Source organism: Pinus tabuliformis, chromosome Q (assembly GCF_031772625.1).
Source record: "Pinus tabuliformis cultivar Carrire ecotype Pingquan chromosome Q, CPIR1, whole genome shotgun sequence".
NCBI lineage: Eukaryota > Viridiplantae > Streptophyta > Pinopsida > Pinales > Pinaceae > Pinus > Pinus tabuliformis.
Window position 1 is genome coordinate 1,275,704,655 of NC_142296.1, and position 12,834 is coordinate 1,275,717,488.

Consider the following 12,834-nt stretch of genomic DNA (forward strand, 5'->3'; position numbering starts at 1 on the left):
TATTTTTAGTTATTTTATCTCTCTATAAAATAGATATAAGATTAAAACAAAATTTAAATATTTTATTGATAATAGATATTAATTCTTTTGGAGTTGTCTTTAGTGCTATTTTTTGGATATTCATATTAAACTCTATTTTTTTATTATTCAAATATTTTAAATGTTATATCTAAATTCCATGTTAAAAATGCAATAAATAACACATATTTCTTACCATGAAAAATAAAATAATAATATTTTTTAAATTGAAATTACTTTATTTTTCTTTAGATAAACTTGATATAAAACTATATTATTTAATATGAATATTTAAATATTTTATTTATACTTGATAATAAAATATTTTCTTAGTTATTATTTTATTTTTATTTAAACTATGAGATGTAAACTAAACCTAAAATCAATTACATATTATGTAATATGAGTATGAACCATATTATTTTTATTTAGTATTTTTGATAATTGAGATTAATTGTTTTGGAGTTGTATTTAGTGTTATTTTTTGGATATGGGATACTAAAGTTTTTTTTTAATTATTAAAATATTTTAAATGGTATATTTAAACTTCATATTTTTTTTTTGCTAAATTGGACTAATTCTATTAATCAAAAATATGGTACATAAAGATACATTCAAGAGAGACAGAAAACCGACAATCGGAAATGATAGAACTATCAACCTCGGTTCCGGAGAAGAAGTGAAGCAAGCAAGAAGCTACAACATATGGCTGGAAGAAAAAAAAGACTGACTTCTATCCAGAATGGGTAGAAGCCTCAACACGAAGCTTTTTCCCTTTCCTTTTTTTGACTTCGACCCAACCGTCGAGGGGTGAATGAGCAATAGAAACTTGAAGATTGGGGTTCTCCACAGGGGAGCCCTCCTTTTCTGAATCAGAGGAGGAGGTCAAATGGACGCGTTTCTGAGTGGTGGCTGTATCGGAGGACTGCGCCAGACCATCAGTGGGAGGGACCCCAAAATGAGGGGCTTGATCCATTTCGCATTGCTACCTTCATCTTCAGAGCTGGAGGAATCAGAATCCACGACTAGAGGTGGAGAGCAAGGAGCCCATCATTTGGACTTGGGCTTGGAGAGATTATCCTTATTCTTTTTTTCCGGATGAGATGGGCAGGTGTTCTGCAAATGCCCTAATTGGTGGCAATGGCGGCAACGGAATGCAGTGTTTTCGTAATCCAATGTCTGGGACCAGACAAAGTCGTTTATCTTGAGATTGATTTGGTGTGGAAGTCCTTTGCTCAAATCTAACTCCACACATATTTTGGCATATGAGTAGAGACCTTTGGATTCCCGCTAGTAATCTCCCATAATGAAACTGCCCAAGGTGTTGCCTATAGCTCTATAGACATGAGTATGCCATAAGTGGGCAGGTAAGTTTGGAAGCTTGATCCATACAGGTGTCCTGGTAATGACTGCAGTTGCTGGATCAAAATCTGTGAACCAAGGAGTCAAGAAGAGCCCTGCAGTTCCCATGAACCAAGTGCCTTCTTCTAAGACCTTTTCATAATGCTTACTATTATCAAATAGAACAATGAAGTAACCTTTTGAACAGAAACTGATCTTACAATGAAGAGTCCAGTTTGCATGGATCCATACATAGAGATCCTGAGATCACGGCCACAATCCGTTAAATCTGCAAATGATGGCTCTTTCGTCATATTCTTGAAGTTGGGTTGCAAGATCTTCATGGGTGATTTCAACAGAGGGAACTTATTCTATCTTATCAACCAAAAAGGGCTTAGGTTTAAGGGCTTCCGGGGGTTTGGGGATCTCAGAGTGTACTGCCTCTTTGTATGAGAAGGAACGAGCAGAGGATGACTGTCCCACTGCACCTCCTCTCAGATGAAGGGTTATCAACAAAGAGCTATTCCTGGTAACGCTGTAAGAAGAGAGGGGAAGAAGGTCCTCAAGTTGTTTGCCTTGAAAGAGAACTCTCTGAAGGCCTGGAGGGATCCCAATCCACTGTTTTAGATCTAGTTTGAGATCCAGCACTAGGTCTGAAGAACTGACCCATTGCAGGATGGTTCTGCCTGAAGGCTGAGAAATTTGGATCTGAAAGGAGTCAAAGAAGAGCCTAGACCAAGTGTCAGGGCTTCTTGTGCTTCCGAGAGCAGATCTGCCATGGCGATTTTCCATCCGGGGTGTCAGACCTGCAAGATCTTGGCCGATCTGTCTATTGAAAGCCCGATCTGAAGGATACTTTTTGTTATCAAGCATCCAGAGTTGGGTTTGGTGTAAACTGTTCTGCTTATTGAGCATCATGATGGATCTGAGTGTCTGACCTCCTTCCGTGGTCAGGATGCCCAATCTCACTCTATACATCAGCCCTGCAGACGTATCTTGTACTAGATCTGGTATAAAGGGAGGATAAATAAAGAATGGAATTACCCTTATCGCAGATATGTTGCCTTGAGGTCTACTTGCTTCGGCTTCGTCTGCGACCAGTATTTCATCCTGCCTCACATTTGTCCCAGGGGTCTGGAAACTGCGGTCTGGGCTATGCTCCTAGCTGATCTCCTTAACATATGTAGTCCTGTGCATGTAGGAGGCAGAGATGGTTTTTCCAAGGTCGATGGGGTGCGCAACTTTGGGGCTGATCCGGATGAGCCCAACAGTAATGAACTCGCCTTGCCCATGGCTAGATCGGGCATCGTAGCCATCAGATGATAGAATCTTGCCTTGGACAGGTTGTGTACAGTCAATCAGACTATGCCGAGGGTTTTCTTGGGTCCCAAGGTCCTCTTCTGGGGCTCTCTGGAAGATCGATTTGTCCAGGGTCGTGCCTATGGGATGCGTCAAGGAGGCACTGACAGAACCTGCACCTGTGTACCCCTTCCTCGTGTCGCTTCGAACGAGGGTTTCCGCCATCGCAGTCCTCAATAACCCTAAGATCTTTTGATAGATATTTCTAAGAGAAAAATATTTAAACTCCATATTAAAAATGCAACAAATCATACATATTATTTAAGATGCAAAATGAAATAATAATATTTTTTAAATTGAAATTACTTTATATAAACTTGATATAAAACTAGATTATTTAATATGAATATTTACATATTTTATTTATAACTATTAATGAAATATATTATTACTTAGACAAATGTAAACTAAACCTAAAATAAATTACATATTATGAAATATCAATATCAATCATATTTTGTTAATTCATTAAATTTTTCGAGAAAATGACAATTCCAAAGGCTTCCACTAAATACTCTCTATGTGATTTTCTAGAAAAAATTTAATGAATTTACAAATTATGAATCACAGAAACTTGAATTCGAATATCAATCATATTATTTTTATATAGTATTTTTGAATTCCATATAAACTAAACTAAACATAAAATAAAACCAAACATAAACTAAATTACATATTATCTAATATCAATATCAATTATATTATTTTTATATAATATTTCTAAATTTCATATTAAATAATAAACAAATTATATATTTTTAATTTTTTTAATTTTTAATTATTTTATTTCTATATAAAATAGATATCAGATTAAAACAAAAATTAAAATATTTTATTTATAATTCACTTTAGTTATTATTATTATTATTATTTTTTAATTGATTATTTTAAATATTCCTTTAAATGCAATGCAAAGGAATACCATCTCCCTAATAAACATCCTTTTGTCTTCTAGTACTTCTTAGAAAAAATTCGAGTGGAATCCAAAAAATCATACTAAAGACAGCTTCTCAGAACAATGGAACCTCCTTGATTATGGGCCACAGTTGGTGGATGACCTTGGAACGAACGTTATCATGAATACACACAGTCCACGTGTTAAAGTTACGTGTTGAAGTTATATATATATTTTTCTTTAGAACCAAAAACACAAACGCACCTCTCACAAAAAGATTCAAGATTTAATATCGAAGCATCAAATATTTAATATTCAAGTATTTACCGTTAGCTCGCCAACTTTGACATGTCATCCGCTTTCATTGTATTTTGGTTACGCGTGGTTGTCCATTTGGAATCGTGAACAGTTGAAAATAATTAATGTTATTTTGTATTAATGGAGAAATGGTTACAAAAGTTGTAATGTATCTCCTTAGTTTAGGATTTGTTCCTAGAGTTTAGGAGTTTGGTTGCAACTTCCTGAGTTCTAGTAAAGTACTTAATGATGTAATTGCTCATTTGATGCATAGTAGAGTGTAAGGAAAGAGTTCTCTCTGTTTTGAGTGCAGTCTCCAGGTGCAGTACTCACCTGTGAGCTGTAACTCCTTTTAATTCAAATCTGATTTTTGTCCTGGTATCAGAGCATAGAGTAGGGAAAGCCTTAATTTTTTTTAGATGCATCATTGATTACAGAACTGTAGTAGCAGTGGAGTGTATAGAAGTATTCGTAGGATCAGGTGGACTACAGTAACACCTGGAGCATAGGTCTCAAATGACTGATCATCTTTGAGTGCAAGAAAGTGTTGGCGCGGTTTCGTCGCAAACAGTCGCGCCATTTTTGAGCTGAAGGAAGAGCTGGCGTGGTCTTTTAAGGAATAGATGTGCCACTTGGCACGGTTTTGAGGGGGATAAGTGTGCCAGCGCGCTAGAAAATCCTATTGGTGTGGAAAATCAAGCTTTAATCACGCCAATTTCATAAGACACGTCGATTTTGTTTCTAGCGAGGGTATTTCATTGTCGAGAAGTGCCAACCTCTTTCTCTTTGAAAAATCTGCAATTTTTTGCAGATCGGAGTTACCCGGTGGTGGCACTTTGAATTTCCGGATCTATTCGGTGGCAGCAGATCGGAGTAGCCCGGTGGTGGCGCATTGAAGTTCCTGATCTACTCGGTGGCAGCAGATTGGACTTTCCTGGTGGTGGTGCATTGAAGTTCCTGATCTGTTCAGTGGCAGCAGATCGGACTTGCCCGGTGGTGGCGCATTGAAGTTCCTGATCTATTCGGTGGCAGCAGATCGGACTTGCCTGGTGGTGGCGCATTGGAGTTCCTGATCTGTTCGGTGGTAGCAGATCAGACTTGCCCGGTGGTGGCGCATTGGAGTTCCTGATCTGTTCGGTGGTAACAGATCGGATTTTCCCGGTGGTGGCGCATTGGAAGTTCCTGATCTATTTGGAGGCAGCAGATCAGACTTGCCTGGTGGTGGCTCATTAAAGGCTGATTCATCAGAGGATCAAAAATTTATCAGTCCAATATGAATAACAGTGATGAGTACTCTCTTAAGCTAGAAAAGACGTGGTTTATTATCAGGCCAATAGATTATTTTCTCAGGGAGCAACAGTTGCTGTTAATTTTGATAGGAATCACCATCGCATCGACTTTCTTTATCCTTCAGCATGGTTTTTTAGCTTCTAATGTTAATGAAAATGGAAGGTTTTTGCCCAACAAACCTCATCGGGTTGTTTATGAGATGCCTGTTTCTCGGTGTGCTCAGTATCGTTCAGGTTTGATGGTGAATTCGGGGGCTAAAGTGATCCTAGGTTTGAAGAGAAAGTCCCTGCGAGTTGTCGTGACAGGTGGAGCTGACAGGCTCATGACAAGAGATGACAGTGTTATTGTTGTCGACAATTTCTTCACAGGAAGGAAGGAGAATGTTTTGCATCATTTTGGCAATCCGAGGTTTGAACATGATGTTGTGAAACCCTTATTGTTGGAAGTTGATCAGATCTACCATTTGGCTTGCCCCGTTTCCCCTGTGCATTACAAACACAATCCTGTGAAGACTATCAAAACTAATGATGTGGGAATCTTGAACATATCCAGACTTGCCAAGCGTGTTGGGGAAAATGTTGAGGTTCGGAGTGCTTGAATTTTTAATCCACGAATGTGTCGTGATGATGGTCATGTTGCAAGTAATTTTTTTGCTCAGGCTTTGCGCAAGGAGCCTTTGACAGTCTATGGAAATGGGAAACAGACGCGGAGATTCCAGTTTGTTTCTGATCTTGTTGAAGGCCTTATGCGACTTATGGAGGGCAAACATGTTGGTCCTTTAAATCTTGGGAATCCTGGAGAATTTTACAATGTTAGAACTAGAACAGATTGAAGAAGGAAAGGATGACTCTAATAGTGATTGGGACATTTCATTGCTAATGCAAGAAAATAGTAAGGAAGATGAAGAGCATGGAGGAGCAAAAAGCAGAGCACTGTAGCTCGACTTCATCGAGAGAAACTACTGTCAAAAGAGATATGTGTTGAATATTGTAAAACTTGTGATAACATGGCTGATATGTTTACTAAGCCTCTTGAAGTTTGAATTGCTTAGAGGGATGCTAGGAGTTTAGGATAATCCTTTCTCCATTAAGGGTGGGAGTTGAAAATAATTAATATTATTTTGTATTAATGGAGAAATGGTTACACAAGTTGTAACGTATCTCCTTAGTTTAGGATTTGTTCCTAGAGTTTAGGAGTTTGGTTGCAACTTCCTGAGTTCTAGTAAAGTACTTAATGATGTAATTGCTCATTTGATGCATAATAGAGTGTACAGAGAGAGTTCTCTTTGTTTTGAGTGCAGTCTCCAGGTGCAGTACTCACCTGTGAGCTGTAACTCCTTCTTTTAATTCAAATCTGATTTTTATCTTGAACGAGTATTATATTTAATTCATGCAACTCCAGCCCCATTTCTATTTATACTTTCAGCTCCGCTCGTTCTCTTCACCAATGCACCTCATAATTCGTGCTTGATTTCTTTCTGCAATTTTTTTTTTGGCTTCCAAGCTGGTATTAATGGTGGCCATTTGCTTCTTCTCTCTCTTCCTGATATCGCATGTAACAGCCATAGATAATGATCGTGCCTCTTGAAGATTAAGGAAGAAAACCCACAGGCGTCATCAGGTAAATTAACACGGAATCACTGGTGGTTTTTTTTGGCAATACCATTGAATCACTTGCAGCTCTTTTGCTTTTCTAACAAACCGATTAATCTAAAACTAGAAGAAAGAATGTCTGAGCTACAATATAAAAAATAATAATTTAATAGATTGTTATTAATTTAAAAAAAAATTGATTTGTGTAGCGAGGGATCCATAGAAGCATCATCTGTGCGGATGGTGTTGCATAGGCAGGCTTGTTGTTTCGTGTATATCGTGTTGCACCAAAGAACCTGAACCTGGTTATTATGTTGATGTTGCAGATGGTGCTGCACCGAAGCTGAATGTTGGTGCATCACCGTAGCTCCATAGATTTAGATAAAGCCACTTAGCCCGCATGGGTTTAGATAAAACCAGACTCCATTACTATGTTTATGTTTGCTAGAGAGCTAATAAGACTTTCAATAAAGCTTCAGGGATTTAATTATGACATGCCACTTTGATAACTGATTCATTAAATGTTATGGTGTTTATTTTTGTGTGCTTATAATAACCCTTGGCCACACCATCATTGTTTTTGTGGGGCTTTAATTATGACATGCCACTTTGATGACTCATTTGAAATGTTTCCAGGTTTATTTTTGTGTATTTATAATAAGATTTAGCCATTTCATTATTGTTTATGTCTGCGTGGGAGTTATTTTGTGTATTTATAATAAGATTTATCCATTTCAATATTTTTTATGTTTGTGTGGGAGTTAATAAGAAGGTTGCGGGTTTTTAATTATGACATGCCATGGTTGCGTGTCTTTAATTATAACATGTCATGTTGATGAATGATTTGTTAAATGTTTAATGTTTATTTTTGTCTTTTCAGATGGCGTTAACTATTTTGATGACTGGTTTATTAAATGTTTCAGTTTTTATTTATATTTTTTTATAGTACACAGTTGCTTTGATGACTCATTTAATGATTTATTAAATGTTTCAATATTTATTTATGTGTTCTCTAAACAATTCTAAATATTTCTTTTTTTTTTGTGGGCTAAAGTAGGACCTTTCTTTTTCTATTTATATCATAACCAGGTTGAAATAAGTACAAACATTTGGTAGCCTCAACCCTCAATCCGCCTAGAAGGGAAACTGGGTCTGTTGGCCACCTTAAGTCTTTATAAGCCGACTAGTAACAAAAAAGAAGAAGTCTGCATATACATGCCACATAAACTTCGCTACCAAAATTAGTAGATTGTTCTCAAAGAACTAACAAGGAAAACCATTGGAACAACTATAAGGATTAATCTACCATGATTTTAGGGGCGGTGTCTTTGTCTCTTGTTGTCGGAGCAAGCTTATTCAGCTGTTGTTGAATTTCCTCCAATTTACTGTCCTGCATGAGCATAGTGATTCGGAGATTTTTCATTTCTCGCCTTAAATTGGGTATGCCCTGAACCATCTCTGCCATTTCCACTGCAACCTGCTCCATTGCCTTTGCTAGTAATCGCTTCAACACCCAATATACATGTAAAGCCTGCTTGTATAAGGACAGGCATCCCCTGGTATTGCCCGGGTCAGGAATAAGGTTACCCCAGTCTTCCATCTCTGGTTCCGAGTCTTCCTGCATTGCATTTGCTTCTAATTCTTGAATAAGCCTACGGATATCTGCGTCAGTTCCTTTGTTGTATGCTTTTTCTGCCTCCTGCACCATATGTCTCATGGTTTTCCGGCCTCGTCTCTGACATACTAGAGAGGGGGGTCTTAATTCCTGTCTGTCGGATTGTCAAGTTCTTCCTCTACCCCTACGCCCTCTTCCGTGACCTGGGCGAGCTGGTTTGTTCTTGGCTGCTGCCTGACTCCCCTGCCCAATAGCGAAAGATGCATTCACTGTGAGTTCCTCGCTTCCAGGCTCCTTGGCTTTCTTTTCCAAATTCGTGCCCTCCCCTTGCTGCTCTTTTTCAGAAATTTTGACCTTCCCCGACCCTCCTTTCCTAGAATGAAATTGGTAAATGTTCTCGGGGGTCTTCTCTTCCTCCCAAACCATCTGTTTTTCCGTCTCCAATTGTCCCTGATCAGTATCTAACCATGATCCTTGCATGCATTTGTCCTGACCTGTCCGGCTCCCTGCCTTGCTAGATTCTACCCTAGCCTTTCTCATTCTCCCGCCCTCTGTCTTCTGACTGGTAGTAACAGGGAAGAATTCCACGTCCCTTTCCCTTCATTTACCTTCTGCAACGACTAACCCTCTTCCCTTTTCCTTAATATTGTTGGAGATTGCAAAGAAAGCAAGGAATGGTTTTACGAATACATACCCCTTTCTATGACGAGTTGCAGAGAATACCGGACCACCTCGAGCTCCCTTCGTCTCCTTCCTTTGCAGCATGCTAACTTCGGTTCTGCCCTTTCCTACCCTTATTAATCTTCTGCCACCTACCCGACGTCCCATCGTTCGTTCATCGCCGTTCCTTCCTCCTTCTTCCTCCACTTCTCTGTTGCCTCCACACCTCGGGATTCTACCTTGCCTGCAGGCCGTCCCGACGTCTTGTGGAATTATTGTGTTGAGTGGTGGCCTGCATTGCCACCTTCCTTCCTTCATCATATTTTCACACGTCGCCACCTCGTCCACCCCGATCGGGGACCATCTGTAACCTTTATCTTGAAGTTGTAATCTCATTATTATCTTGAGTAATGATTAAATTGAGGGTCTCCCATCGTGGCTTTTCAAAATGAGTTGGTCATATACTATTTATCTTTCCATCTTGTTCATTGCAACCCTAGTTAGCAAGAAAATCTGCGGTCTTATTACCGTCCCTTCTAACATGGTTGATGATTTTGTAGTCAATGTGTTTCATTATTTCTGCTAGGTCCTAAATTAGTCTGGTTGTCCTCCAACTCCTCACTACATGTTTCCAATCCTTATCGTTGTTCAATTTCCTGAGCATCTCTATTACTAGGTCCGAATCTCTTTCAATTTCCAACTTGGTATACCCATTTTGGATTGCTATTCTGATGCCTTGGTAGATTGCCATTAATTTAGCTTCGTTATTGCTCATTATACCTCCCCGATCAGCATAAACTCATCTGGTCCGTCCTTGATGATCTCTAAAAATGCCTCCGAACCCTGCTGGCCCCGGGTTTCCTTTAGATGCCCCATCAAAATTTAGTTTGATGAAGTCTTTGCGAGGACAATTGAACTTGGTTGAGCTCTGGTTATGAATGCTTTGATTTTTTTGCTTTTGAGGATAAACCATGCCTTGTTCTAGTTTTAGACTAGTTAGGCTTCGACCTTCTTCTGGAGTTGTTTTCCAGTCTTCTTGCTCCCAGGCTTCCGCTAGGATTGTCTCCCTTATAAGTTTTTGGGTTCGCTTCCAAATCATCTCCAGAGGGTTGTCTTTGTCTTGAAATATTCTTTGGTTTCTCTCTTTCCATATTAGCCATATATTAAACCCCATTGCTAGACTCCAGGCTCCCTTAACCACTGGGCTTGAGAATTGACCTTTCCCCCATTGGTAAATGGTTTGTTTAATGTCATGAGGATCCTTGTTTGTCCTCCCAAAAAGGTTCCTAATTTCTTCCCATTGCTGCTAGGAAATAGGGCATGATTTCAATAGATGTTCTTGCATTTCTTTGTCCTGTTTGCAGAGGTTACATCTAGAAGGTCCATGGAATCCTCGGTTCTGTATCTGATCCCAAGTCAAAATTCGTCCTTTTCCTACTAACCAAATGAACAAGGTTACCTTTGGCCACCAATTGTTCTGCCATATTTGTTTCCACATGAATGTATCTTCATCTTGCTCCTGTCGGGTGGTTAGATAATAGGCTTCCCTTACCGTAAAAGTTCCCTTTGTGGATCTACCCCATCGAAGTATATCCGGGCCTGTTCTGATTTTAATTCTTCTTGATTCCATTTCCTTTACAAATAGAGCTTTCTGTTCAGGATTAATGTTGCTATCCCATTCTTTCGGTTTCTTCCAAATTCACTAGGTCTCATCTCGCCTTTCTTCTTTCCAATATTCACTAACATAATTTAACCCCTCCACTATAGCCTTTTGATATGTATTTTGCAGGTCTTGTATCTCTATCATTCTCTCTCTTTGTTGCCAGGATTCCTCCCAAAATTTAGCTACATTTCCATTCCTTATTTCCCAGAATGCATGTTTGCCTATAATATCTCTGTTTTGACTAGCCAGGTCCCATATTGTGGATCCTCTTGGATCTTCCTCCAGTCTAAGAATGCCTTCAGTAGTTGTGGGCATATTGTATTTTTGGGTCCATATCTTTTTCCATAGATCTTCTCCACCCCTCATCCATCTCCACCACAACTTCACTCCTAGAACTTGGTTCAAAGTATACGGGTCTATGAGACCTAGTCCCCCTTCTTTATTTTTTATTACGCCCTTCCATGATATTAAAGCCCATTTTTTTTGTTGCTTTGGTCCTCCCTAGATGAATTTTCTGAATATATCTGTCATTTTTGTGCATACTCCTTTAGGGACCACCATTGCCGAGAGAGGGTAGATAGGAATTGCTTGAAGAATTGATTTAAGAAGCACTAGTCTTCCCGCTATATTCAGAGATCGGAAGGACCAATTAGGTAGTCTGTTCTTGAGTTTCTCAATGGTTTGCTGCTAATTTCCTATCCTTAGAGGATTTAAAGCTAATAATTTCCCAAGTATTTTGTAGGTAATTCTCCAGAGCGAAATCCCAGAATTTTGGTCAGGTGGGCTTTGACCGCATCTGGTCTATTGAAGAGGAATGTGCACAAGTTATCATTGTTAATTTTTGTGCCTGATGCTTCCATAAATAGGTCCAAAATCTGTTTAACCCTTTTAACTTCTCTCAGTGAGACATCACAAAAAAGCATAATGTCATCAATGAACTACTGATGAGTAATTGGTAAGTTGTTTCCCCATGGCCTCAATCCTTTGATTTTTCTCTCCCTCAGTTCTTTTTTGAGGTATCATCCCAGTCCTTCCACTGCTATGATGAACAAGAATGGGGATAAAGGATCCCCCTGTTGCAATCCTCTTGTGGCATTGAAAGTCGAGGTTGGTGATCCATTTAAGAGAATGGAGAAATTGGGGGTGGATATCATATCATAGATCCAGTTTACCCATCTATTGCAAAAGCCAAATGCCATTAAAATTGTTTTAAGGTAATTCCAATTTAGACGGTCATACGCCTTTGAGAGATCCAATTTTATCATCATTCCCATTTCCTTTTTTTGTTTCAGAGAATGAACCACTTCCTGAGATACCACCAGGCCGTCTAGAATTTGTCTCCCTTCCACAAACCCAGTTTGTTCTGGGTAGATAATACTAGATAGAATTGGTTTCAATCTCTTAGCATTAGAGTAGCAATAATATTATATATTACATTACAAAGAGCAATAGGACGAAAACCTTGAGCAGTTTCCGAATGAGTAGATTTAGGAATAAGAGATAAAAGGGTTGAGTTTAGGCTAGGCCATACCTTTTGGTGTCTACGTGATTCCTCTACCACCTCCAAGATATCTTGCCCTAGGAAGTGCCAGCCTGCTTCGTAAAATTCCACTGTAAATCCATCTGGTCCTGGAGCTTTATTTCTTTTCATCCCTTTCACTATTTCCTCCACTTCCTCCAGGGTTGCTACCCTCATCAGAGCTAAATTTTGGTCCCTAGTGATCATCCTTGGGATTTCGTTGCATATCCTTCCTATAGCCTCTTCTCTATTCACTTGAGGTTCAGTAAGGATGTCTTTAAAGTGTCTCACTAGAGGCCTGTTCCATTTCTTCATGCTGGGTTATACGTTACCCTTCCTCATTTTTGATGGAAAATATTATATTCCTTTGTCGGTGCTGGATCATGGCTTGGTGGAAGAACTTTGTATTCTTTTCTCCTTCACGAAGCCAGTTTATTCGAGACTTTTGCTTCCATAATATCTCTTCCTGTTTTCTTCGTTCCTCAATTTGGCTTATCACTATGCCCTCTTCTCTGCTTCTTTCCTTGCTTCTGCCTTCTATTATAATTTCTTGTTGCAACATTCTCATTTTTTGTTCTATTGAGA

At 39.0% G+C, this 12,834-nt stretch overlaps 1 pseudogene; it reads left to right on the forward strand.

The window, feature by feature from the left end:
• Positions 1-5,183: 5,183 nt before the first annotated feature.
• On the forward strand, positions 5,184-5,798 carry LOC149224505 (UDP-glucuronic acid decarboxylase 4 pseudogene; annotated as a pseudogene).
• The last annotated feature ends 7,036 nt before the right edge of the window (positions 5,799-12,834 follow it).